General features: G+C 40.5%; 1 pseudogene; it reads left to right on the forward strand.

Moving 5' to 3' along the window:
• The first annotated feature begins 257 nt into the window (after positions 1–257).
• LOC147447354 (uncharacterized) lies at positions 258–4455 on the forward strand (annotated as a pseudogene).
• The last annotated feature ends 6954 nt before the right edge of the window (positions 4456–11409 follow it).

Here is an 11409-nt window from a genome sequence, read left to right on the forward strand (position 1 = left end):
ATTGTGTGCATCTCTATAGCTTCTAGGCATCATGGTAACATCAAATATACAAGCTGAAACTCATGTAGAGCCCGTAAATATGTCAAAAGTACATATATAAAATGATGTGTCTGTCAAAAAAATGAAGCAACGTATGCTAATACATCATAAGCATATGCTAAAAATAACATAGCTGAAGGTCATCTACTACTTTGTGTTTGCACTGCCAAACAGTGGTTTTGACAGGTTTCCCTATGGCATTGAAACCACGTTGATTTATGCAAAAATCTAAGGTATTTACCCTATGTTTAGTTTTTAATCAAGTGTTAAACCTAAGAGAGTATCTAGCTATCTAACTCCTAAGTGTTAACTCTCTCTCTGTCTCTCTCTCTCTCTCTCTCTCTCTCTCTCTCTCTCTCTCTCAAATCATAGCATTTATACATTATAACTGTTATGTATTTTTTACACTTATAGTATTTTATGAAAGAGTTGATAGTTCTAAACAGAGTTTTGATTATGCTATTGACTTTTTTTTAATAGACGTTTAAGATTTTTCTCATGGCTGTCAAACGCTCCATGAAAAAATGAGAAGCAAATTGTTCAGGGGGGATGACTCTACGGTCTGTGGCTATTCAAGGAAGGCAAGTTATACTTGAGGATGGTTCCTCAAGGATTTTACCAATGAGTCCGCCAAAGAAGTCTATGAAGAGAAGAAATCAATTTGTGTATGTTGATGATGAAGCGTGGTCCTTGGACAGGTCTATAGATGGTGCTTCTAATAGCAATGCTATCACCTTTTGCTCCCACCCCACAAACTACCCACACAGAGACCAATAATCAAGACGAAGAAGACGACTTTTCAAAGCATATCAGGGTTTTTGGGGAGAATGTGTCTCTTGAGTTGATGAATAAAGTCATAAGTCAATTTCATATCAAAAGAAAGTTAGAGCCCCCTTTTGTTCCCTTATGTAGATTAATAGCTACAGATGCTGTTCGATGTGCAATTTTGGATGCACCTTGGTTGACATCCATGTTTGATAGGGTTGGCTATGTCTCTTCTTTTATTGTTTCACTTAAAGGACGACGTGGAGAAATAAAACATCTAACAGAAGATACGATTGAGAAGTGGGATCCAATATGGAAAAGACATAATGCGGAATTTGAAAAGAATCTTGTGGGTGATTGGGTAGATCTTCGAAGCAAACTTTTTTTTTGTTTGGGATGGTAACCACCACAGGTTAAAAACTTGGATGTGATGAATAGAAGAAGGCAAGTGCTTCTTTTTTTATTATGTTTAAGTTTATATATACATTGTTGCACTTGAAAATTCAATTTGGATGATGTTTCTTTTGTAGAGCACTCTGAGGATGAAAAATATCATGTGCAAGTTCGTTGTGAATTTATTGAGATAGATAAAAAGAAGGAAGCAGAGTTGACAACAAATGAGTAAGGATTAGTTGGTAATTGTTGTTCAATTCTCTGGTTGTAATATGTTTTTTCATTTGCTTACCCGTCAACATTTGCTTCTAGAATCTCGGGGGCTACAACTCCACCCAACTTGGCACATGAAGTATTTATGTTTCAGAAGTTTGGTATTGCTAATAGATCGAGCATAATGGAATATCTAACTCCTGAGCAGAAATCTTGGATGGAGGTTGAGCTTAAATTGTAGGCTAAACATAACCAAGGGATTGTGCCATGGTACTCAACGCCGTGCATTTTGATTGCTCAACTTGTTTGGAAGGTATGTCATGCTCAATTTGTTTGGGATAATAAATATAACAATTACATTAAAAAAATTAAATTGTAGCTACTTTGAGAATGAGCATGTCTTCAACTATCTTGAGGGAGCCTTAATTGAAGGTTACAAGATACGCATGAGTCCATGTTTTCAAATATGCCTTCAATTTTTATGTGGGAAGTATATTCAAAGGTGTCAAGTAGTGGATTGGGTTACGGTTTGTGTAATGCCCTAAATTCCCACGTGGGAAGCCTTGTAGAGGTGGCAAGTTATGGATGGAGTTTTGGTTCTCGTGTGGGAAGCCTATGTAGTCATGGATTTATTTGTGTTGTGTTACTAATGGCTCATAGAAACATTGTTAAATAATTGTGTTGCTTTGAAGGGAGATGGGAATCCTTTTTGGCTGATGAGAAGAGAAGGCTTAGAACTTTAGGTTTTCTTAGGGAGGATTTCAAAAACAAGATGAATGAAGCTTTAAAGAAGGAAGAAGAAAGAATGAGAGATAGCGGATATAAGTACCTTTCTATTGCAAATCCTGCACATGGTGAAGAGTTTTTTACTATGCTATTTGACAAGGATTGGCATGACAAAACAATGGTAGGAATCACTCGGGATAAATTATACAGCTTGTACGCCGCAAAGATCACAATAGAGAGGTTTGTTTTATTTCATCTTAAACTTTGATTTGTCATTTTAATGTGCGTTGTAATCAGTACATAAACTTTTGGATTGACGATTATAAATTTTTTCAATAGACGCAAAGAACTTCTTCACATGATGATTTTGACCAAAGTTAAGGACTCCAAGGGAGGTCATTTTGCAGACTATAAGAAACTTCGAGCCTACATGAGGCAAGAGACCTATTGGCAAGGAATGTTTGGCAAAGAAGAAATTATTATTGCTAAGTTTGAGGTGGAGGGGCCTTTGTTGCCAAAAACATTTGAGGTGTTTTTTAAGGCATCTAGGAAGACACATGTTTCATTGGCTTATACTCATGTTCTGACAAACATGAAGAGTGATTCAGATTATGCCTCTTTACCCAAAGTGATGCATTCAAGCAAACGTCTTGTGTACAGGTATTGGATTGTTTGAATACTAATTTTGCTTCACAATGTATTTTATTATCTCTTTTTTATATTGATTTTTCATTTAGATGGCTATTGAATTGTATGCGGCTGAGGATGATAGAGTCTATGCCGGAGGATGTACAAGAATGGTTATATAAATAGGATGAGAATACTATGTTCTCATCAACACTCTTGGAAAAGGGTATTACACCTCGGGAGTGCTCTCACTGTCCATGGTCGTTGGAGTATCCCCTGGGTGTTATCACGAAGAGTGAGCAAGAGATTCATGCTCGTAAGTGAACCGCAATCTCTTGTTTAAACTAATATAATTTGTTTAAAATTGAATTTTGTTGATTTTGTTTGGGTGAAATTTTGTATGGAAAGGTTTTTTGAAAGAGAGTCCCATCTCTACTGACGGTGTAATCCCACCCCAAGCTACACACATTGAGCCATCCACCAAGCCATCTTCGCGTGTAAGGAAAGGTAAAAAAAGTATAGAAAAACCGTCCCAATGTGTGCTTGAAGATTCTGATGGTGAGGACGAGAGCTTTCCAATTTCTCTTCCACCAAAAGGATCCACCCTAGCATCAAAGTCTTGCTTCTTTGAGACTATTATGAGTCGTTCACTACATGAGAGGATGCCATCAAAACGCACCACAGGTTGACGTTCTTTGCTTGTTATTTACTTTTTATTACTCTAATTATTGCGCGCATTAACCGTTGACACTCCTACGGTTTTCTAAGCATTGTTTGAGATTCTAAGCAATTGAAAATTTCATTTTCATGTTTAGGAGAGGAGTTTATTACATGTGTGGATGCTTTGTTGTTGGACGTGGAAGTAATTGATGACCTAGCATGGCATAGGTAAGACTTACATATTTCTCTAAAAGGTTAACTTACCATACTTTTCTCTTACCATGATCCTTTGGTTTGTGTTAGTATTGAAATGTGGTTCAAGAAAAAATCAATCTATGATGGGCGTGAGTATTCATTGAAGGGGGAAATCTCCCAATATGTGGCAAGGTTGATCTTTGCAGACTTCCCTATGTCCATGCTAGTTGATGGTATTCACAATAACACTATGGTGAGCTTTTTTTATGGCTTCGTTTTCATTATACAATGCATATATGTTATGTTGTAATTTTTCATTTTAACTTGAGTGTGTAGGTAATGTAAAGGTTGTTCCTGAGTGGAACCACTTTTCCACTGCCTTGGAGAGTGTGTCATGGAAATTGCCGATGTTCACTTGGCAGACGAGGGTTTCTTGGAGACTTTGTCTCTTGTGCAACATTTGGGGGACCTTGCCATGCAAGCTAATAGAGTTAGTTTGCAGCTCCATCGCTCGTGGACTTTGATGTGTGATGGGGGATACTTGCATCCAGAGATTGGTGAGCAGGTGAGGTTGAGAGTTCTTCTCTTAAAGTGATTTATTTTCTCCTTACGTAGGTGATGTATCTCACTCTTGGTTTGTTTTATCGTAAGAATGCTCAAAGCATTACACCTCATTATGATAGAAATGCCGGGGGGGGGGGGGGGGGGGGGGGGGGATGTTTCTTTTGAGTGCTTTTCAGCCTCAAGAAGCTACCTCACAGAGTCTCCACCTCGTTCATCTGACAATTATACAAGGATAGCTGGAGATTTGATTTGAGGGGGAGCAGAGCGTACTGAGACTTTTTATAGATAACTTTCTAGCCATGAACCTTTGTGAATCATCACACTCATCTTGATAGTTAGATGCTAGCTCTTGACGGTAAATTTTGATTATTATGTTTGACGCAGTTGGTTGCTAGAAATATTCACATATGAGGAAGACCATGTTATGGACATTTTTGCTGGGTGTGGTGGCTTGGGGCTTGCTTGCACGAAGGAGATCCATCACTGTCTAATGCTAGAGGGTGATTTCTTTGTCTTCTCTGAGTGTTTAGAGAAAAAAGTTTGTGGTCCTCCTCCTGAGGAGAAAAACTAGTAGATAAGTTACTTCCATAGGTAGACAATTATTTTTGTGGCTTGAATCTATGTATTGTTTGAGATAGTATTATTTCAATGCAACAACAAGAAACATATGGAGATTGTGGGTTTTTCCCTTGTCCCCACAAGGGTTTTTTCACCCACAATCATGATACGTTGATTTGGGATGATGTTTCATATCTCAAATCAAGGATCAATCTATATGTTGTTCAATTATGGGGAAAATGTTGTCTTTGTCATGTCATTATCTTGTTATTGTTGTTCTTATTAGGATTTGTTGAGATGTCGAGCTCTACATCTTGAGCTGGCATCCACTACGGGTCTTGGCCGCTTACAGCATTTACTCACTGGCGTGTTAGGTGACCGGCACGAAGGATCTCTGCCAGTGATTCTACAGCTGGACTACACTTATAGTGCTAGCCTAGTACGCTTCTAGCGAGTTCACACTTAGTGACTGCATGTACATATGTGCTACTTTTCAGCTTTAGCACTTAGTCATTTTGTACTCTCTTTTCTTAGCGAAGAAGAAGAAGAAGCTTTCAATCTCTGTGTGGTTAGTGCTTGTCTTGTGTAGCTCTCTTGCATCCTCATTCTTTACATGGTATCAGAGCCTGGTGCAGGCAAGAGACGCTAAAAGAGCAAGAGCATCACAATCTCTTCGTTCGCAATCCACGTACCAGATGAAGTTTTTTGTACAAGTTTCTGAACAGGTCTCCAAAGTGTAGTATACAGAGATTTACTGTACAAGTATAATGGTTGTATGTACGCTTGATTGTGGACACTCGTTGAGTGTAGAAAGTGTTACAAGTACCACAATAGCAGGCTTAGCAGATTTGCAGGTTTTTGCAGATTGCAACTATTTTGTCTTAGTGCTTCAAGATGTATGACGGTTTCAGTAAGATTGTCACTGAGAAGCTTGAGAAAAATAACTACCCTGCATGGAAGTTTAGAATAACTAATTTCCTAAAAGGGAAAGGTTATTGGGACTATGTAGAAGGAGACAATGAAAAGGAACCAAAGATTCCTGAGGCAAATGCTACGGCAGAGCAAAGAAAAGCTTTGAGGGACTGGCAACAAGGCCAGAGCAAAGTGATGTATTGGATTTCTATGAGAATCACAAATGGCATGATGGTCTATCTACAGGATGCTGAAACCCCCGCCATGGAATGGAAAAACTTAGGCAGAGTGTTCAAGGTGAACACCAAGGCCAAGAAGCTTCAACTAAAGTCGGAGCTAAATCAGGTTAAGAGGAACAACCTCTCCATCAATGATTATGCCTTGAAGATCAAGAGTCTCAGTGGAAGACGATGACATTGTCCGTGCATGCTTGGATGGTATAGAAGATGAGTATGTACATTTCAGGTCTTCTATGAATACAAGAGACGACATTCCCGTGTTCCAAGATTTTATTTCTATGCTTATTCTTGAGGAGAAGAACCTTGTTCTTGACACATCTTCTTCTCGTGGTAGAAATAGGTCTGAACAGGCCTTCTATTCTAACTCCAACAGAGGTAGAGGTCGTGATCGAGACCCAAGTGGTTGCAGGGGCCAATCTAGAGAAGGTCAATCAAATAAAAACAATACAGGTGGCAGGGGAAACCAGTCTCAAGGCAGGGGGAGTCAAAGAGGTCGTGGTGCAGGATCAAGCAAGCAGCAACATACTGCAGATAGCAGAGAATGTTGGACTTGTGGTGAAAAAGGTCACATGTCACGTGACTGTCCAAAGGGAAAAGCAAGTGGAACGAGAGAACAGGGCAACTATGCATCTACTAGCAGAGATGCAGATGACAACAGAAGCGAGCGCATGTTTGTTATGTAGCATGTAATGAATACAATGACTCCACAGAATTCCACCCAAGATGATGTTTGGTATGTGGATTCAGGTGCCTCTAATCACATGACGTCTCGTGGAGAGTGGTTTAGAGATATGCGCAAACGAGATGTGTCAGGCCATGTGTAGACAGGAGATGACACAGCTCACCCCATTGCTCATGTAGTGGACATACCTCTAAATACAAAGAGTGGGAAATCAAAGTACTTAGCATATGTACTTCATGTCCCAAACATTACAAAGAATCTTGTTTCTGTTGGGCAGGGTTTGCAGGTTCGCTTCAATCCAAATGGCTGTTATATAGAAGATTTCCAGAATGGCTGTAAGCTGATCAGAGAGGGAAAATGTGTGGGCTGAATGTTTACGCTGAATGTAGACATGCCTGAGGTAAAAGCTGCATTATTTGCACAGGGCACATGTATTGTGGCTGATGTTGACATTTGGCACAAACGCATTGGCCATGTCAATGAGCAGAGATTGCGCAGCATGCAATCAAAACAGATTGTAAAAGGTTTGCCAAAATTCAAGGTGGATGGTATGCATAAAGTGTGTGCAGCATGCCAGTTTGGAAAACAGTCAAAGGGCTCATTCCCACATGAGCGCAATGTATGTAAAAAGCTACTTGAGGTGGTGCACACAGATGTTTGGGGTCCAACCGATACTGCAAGTATACATGGTTGCAGGTATTATGTCTCTTTCATTGATGACCATACAAGGAAAGTATGGGTCTACTTCATGCGTAACAAAAGTGAAGTGTTTGGTCACTTTCAGGACTTCAAAGTCATGATTGAGAAGGAGACAGATATGCAAATCAAGACATTGAGGTCAGATGGAGGGGGAGAGTACTTCTCCAATGATTTTTCAGATTTTCTACAAATGCATGGTATACGTAGGCAGTTTACATGCATATATACTCCACAGCAGAATGGGGTCACAGAAAGGAAAAACAGGCACATTGCAGAGGTTGCACGTGCATTTATGAATGAGAAGAACATGCCTCATCATTTCTGGGCTGAAGCTGTAAATATAGCTATGTACATTATGAACAGGACACCTACAGCTGCGGTGCATGATGTAACACCCGAGGAAAATTTTATAGGTACAAAGCCTGATTTGGCCCACTTGAAAGTGTTTGGCTGCATAGCTTACGTGCATGTACCAGATGAGTTGCGTAGGAAATTGGATCCTAAAGAAGAGAAATATATTCTTGTGGGATGTTCCCTTGAACAAAAGGGGTACAGGTGCTACAATCCTACTACACGAGAATTACGAGTGAGCAGAGATGTAGTCTTTGGTGAGATGAGCAGCTGGTACAGTAATGCACATGGCACTATTGGGGATGATGTAAAAGATGATGTGGTTATACAAAATGTGAGGCCACATTCATAGGTTTTGAGTGGACCACAAGAGTCCTCTTCTTGTGGCTCTATTGAGAAGCCATGGAATGGTAGACTACGTACGCAGGTTACTCCACCAGCAGGTACAGGGAATGTATCACGAAAAGGAAAGGAAAAGGTTGATGAACCTCCCTTTATGGATGATGCATCATCAGGTTTTTCACATATAGACATGGATTCAGATGGTTCTGAACAAATGGTTCTGAACAAAGTCTTGATGAGGAATTTGGAATTCCGACTGTCAGGACACCTGGTGTAAGAAAAGTACAAGAAGATGCTAGAGGGCAAAGGAGTGACCCAGGACCGCGCAGATCTAACAGAGTCAGAAATCCAATTCAAAAATTGAATTATGATGGGTATCTAGTGCATCACCAAGCCTACATGGCTAAGGTGATACAGGATGTGGAGCCCACATATTTTGAGGATGCAGTTGGAAATGTGCATTGGGATGATGCAATGAATGAAGAGATGGCTGCATTGGAAGCAAACAACACATGGGAGTTGGTGCCATTGCCAAGTGGCAAGAAAGCTATTGGCTGTAAATGGGTGTATAAAACCAAGCATAAGGCTGATGGTAACATTGAGCGTCACAAGGCAAGGCTGGTCGCAAAGGGTTATGCACAGACGTATGGCATAGACTATGAGGAGACCTTTGCTCCAGTGGCAAAGATGACGACTGTGAGAGCTGTCATAGCAGTGGCTGCATCTAGAGGATGGATTATGCATCAAATGGATGTAAAGAATGCCTTCTTGAATGGTGAGTTGCAAGAGGAAGTTTATATGGATCAGCCACCTGGTTATGTCGATTCAGGTTACCCAGATTATGTATGCAGGCTTCTCAAAGCTTTGTATGGTTTGAAGCAGGGCTCTAGAGCATGGTATGACAGGATTGCCAAGTATCTTGTCAGTATTGGTTTTAGGAGAGCTCATGCTAATCATTCACTCTATGTACGTGAGAGTGATATGGGGATTGTGGTCATTACCATATATGTAGATGACCTTATTATTGTGGGTGACAATGCTATGGAGATTGACTCCATGTGAAGGGTCTTCTCAAACAGGAGTTTGAAATGAAAGATTTGGGCGAGTTGCGCTACTTTCTTGGCATTGAGGTGATCAGGACTCCAGAGGGTGTATGGCTATCACAGAGACAGTATGCTTTGGACATGTTGTCAAAGTATGGTATGGCTGATCGTAAGCCAATTTCTATTCCCATGGATGTGAATGCAAAGGTGAGTGCACAGAAGGGTGATGTTGTTGAGGATGTCAAGATGTACAGGAAGATTGTGGGTAGTCTAATCTACTTAACTATCATGAGGCCAGACTTGAGCTACACAATAGGCTTGGAGAGTCAGTTCAAGCAGCTTCCGAGGAAGCCACATTTGGATGGAGTACGATGCACACTTCGGTATGTGCAAGGGACTCTTGACTACGCATTGTTCTATGCAACAGATGCGCCATTAGCATTGTATGGGTATATATATGCAGATTGGGCAGGTAGCATTGTTGATAGGAGATCTACGAGTGGCTTCATGTTCTCTTTTGGGAGTGCTTCTCTTACATGGAGCAGCAAAAAGCAGCCTACGGTTGCTTTATCGAGCACAGAGGCCGAGTACAGAGGTGCAGCAGTTGCGGCGTGCGAGGTAGCTTGGCTACGCACATTACTTGAGGACTTGGGAGTGCAAGTGGACCAGCAGATTGTCATCCATTGTGACAACCTCAGTAGCATGAAGTTGGCTAGGAACCCAATGTTCCATGCCAGGACCAAGCACATAGAGGTCCATTACCACTACGTTCGAGAGCGAGTGTTGGCGGGGCGACATCGACTTGGTCTATGTCAGCACAGAGGAGCAGATAGCGGATATCTTTACCAAGGCCCTCAGAGCTGAGAAGCTTCGACGTTTTCGGACTATGCTTGGACTCTGCGACATGCAAAGCTCGAGGGGGAGTGTTGAGATGTCGAGCTCTACATCTTGAGCTGACATCCACTATGGGTCTTGGCCGCTTATGACATTTACTCACTGGCGCGTCAGGTGACCGACACGGAGGATCTCTGCTAGTGATTCTACAGCTGGACTACACTTATAGCGCTAGCCTAGTGCTCTTCTAGCGAGTTCACACTTAGTGACCGCATGTACATATGTGCTAGTTTTCAGCTTTAGCACTTAGTCATTTTGTACTCTCTTTTCTTAGTGAAGAAGAAGAAGAAGCTTTCAATCTCTGTGTGGTTAGTGCTTGTCTTGTGTAGCTCTCTTGCATCCTCATTCTTTATAGGATTTAGGGTAATGCAAGCAAATGCCTGCTCAATAATCATCATGTATGTGTGTGTGTCTCCATGTATGTGGGGTGGGGTCTCTTAATGCTCTAGATTTGCATATCTCTCTCTCTCTCTCTCTCTTTCTCTCTCTCTCTCTCTCATATTCTCTCTAATTTCTTATAGAGTGAACAAGATAAAGACTCATTACTAGATCTCATGCCAAAAATTCTAATATTTCACTTTGTACTCCCTCTCTCTCTCTCTCTCTCTCTCTCTCTCTCTCTCTCATATTCTCACTAATTACTTATAGACTGAAAAAGGTAAATACTCGTTTTACTGAACACACCAAAAATTCAAATATTGTACTTTGTACTCTCTCTCTCTCTCTCTCTCTCTCACACACACACACACACACACACACACACACACACACACACACACAAACACACACACACACACACACACACACACACACACACACACACACACACACACACACACACACACACACACACACACACACACACACACACACACACACACACACACATATTCTCTCTAATTGCTTGTAGAGCAAACAAGATAAATACTTTTTGCCAAGATGGATTTCAACTTATCCCATACAAAAAATCCAAATATCTCACTTTGCACTCTCTCTCTCTCTCTCTCTCTCTCTCATATTCTCTCTAATTGGATAGAATCTCTCTCTCTCTCTCTCTCTCTCTCTCTCTCTCTCTCTCTCTCTCATATTATCTCTAATTGGCTTATAATGTGAACAAGATAAAGACTCGTTGTTAGAGTAGACTTCAACTTACCTCATACCAAAAATTCAAAAAATTTACTTTGTACTAAAATTCTTGCAGGATCGTAAACACAGAATTTGTGATGATCTTTCTTATAAATACTATATATATGACATTGCAGTATCAATATGTTGATATTGATATGGTTAGTTTTTTATCAAATCCATGTTGTGTTACTATGGCCCTTAATTGAGTTACAAAGATATAGAGTGTTAGAAGCTCGACACACCCTACGGAAAATGACTGCTCGGCGGATTATTATTTTTTGTAATTATTCATTTATGGAGAAAACCCGACATTTCACCTTTGTAAATATTGGGGCTTACAAAAGTTTCCAGATTGTATCCCAGTTTTGACATTTAGATT

This window comes from Adiantum capillus-veneris, chromosome 11, assembly GCF_014529385.1.
Source record: "Adiantum capillus-veneris isolate H3 chromosome 11, ASM1452938v2, whole genome shotgun sequence".
NCBI lineage: Eukaryota > Viridiplantae > Streptophyta > Polypodiopsida > Polypodiales > Pteridaceae > Adiantum > Adiantum capillus-veneris.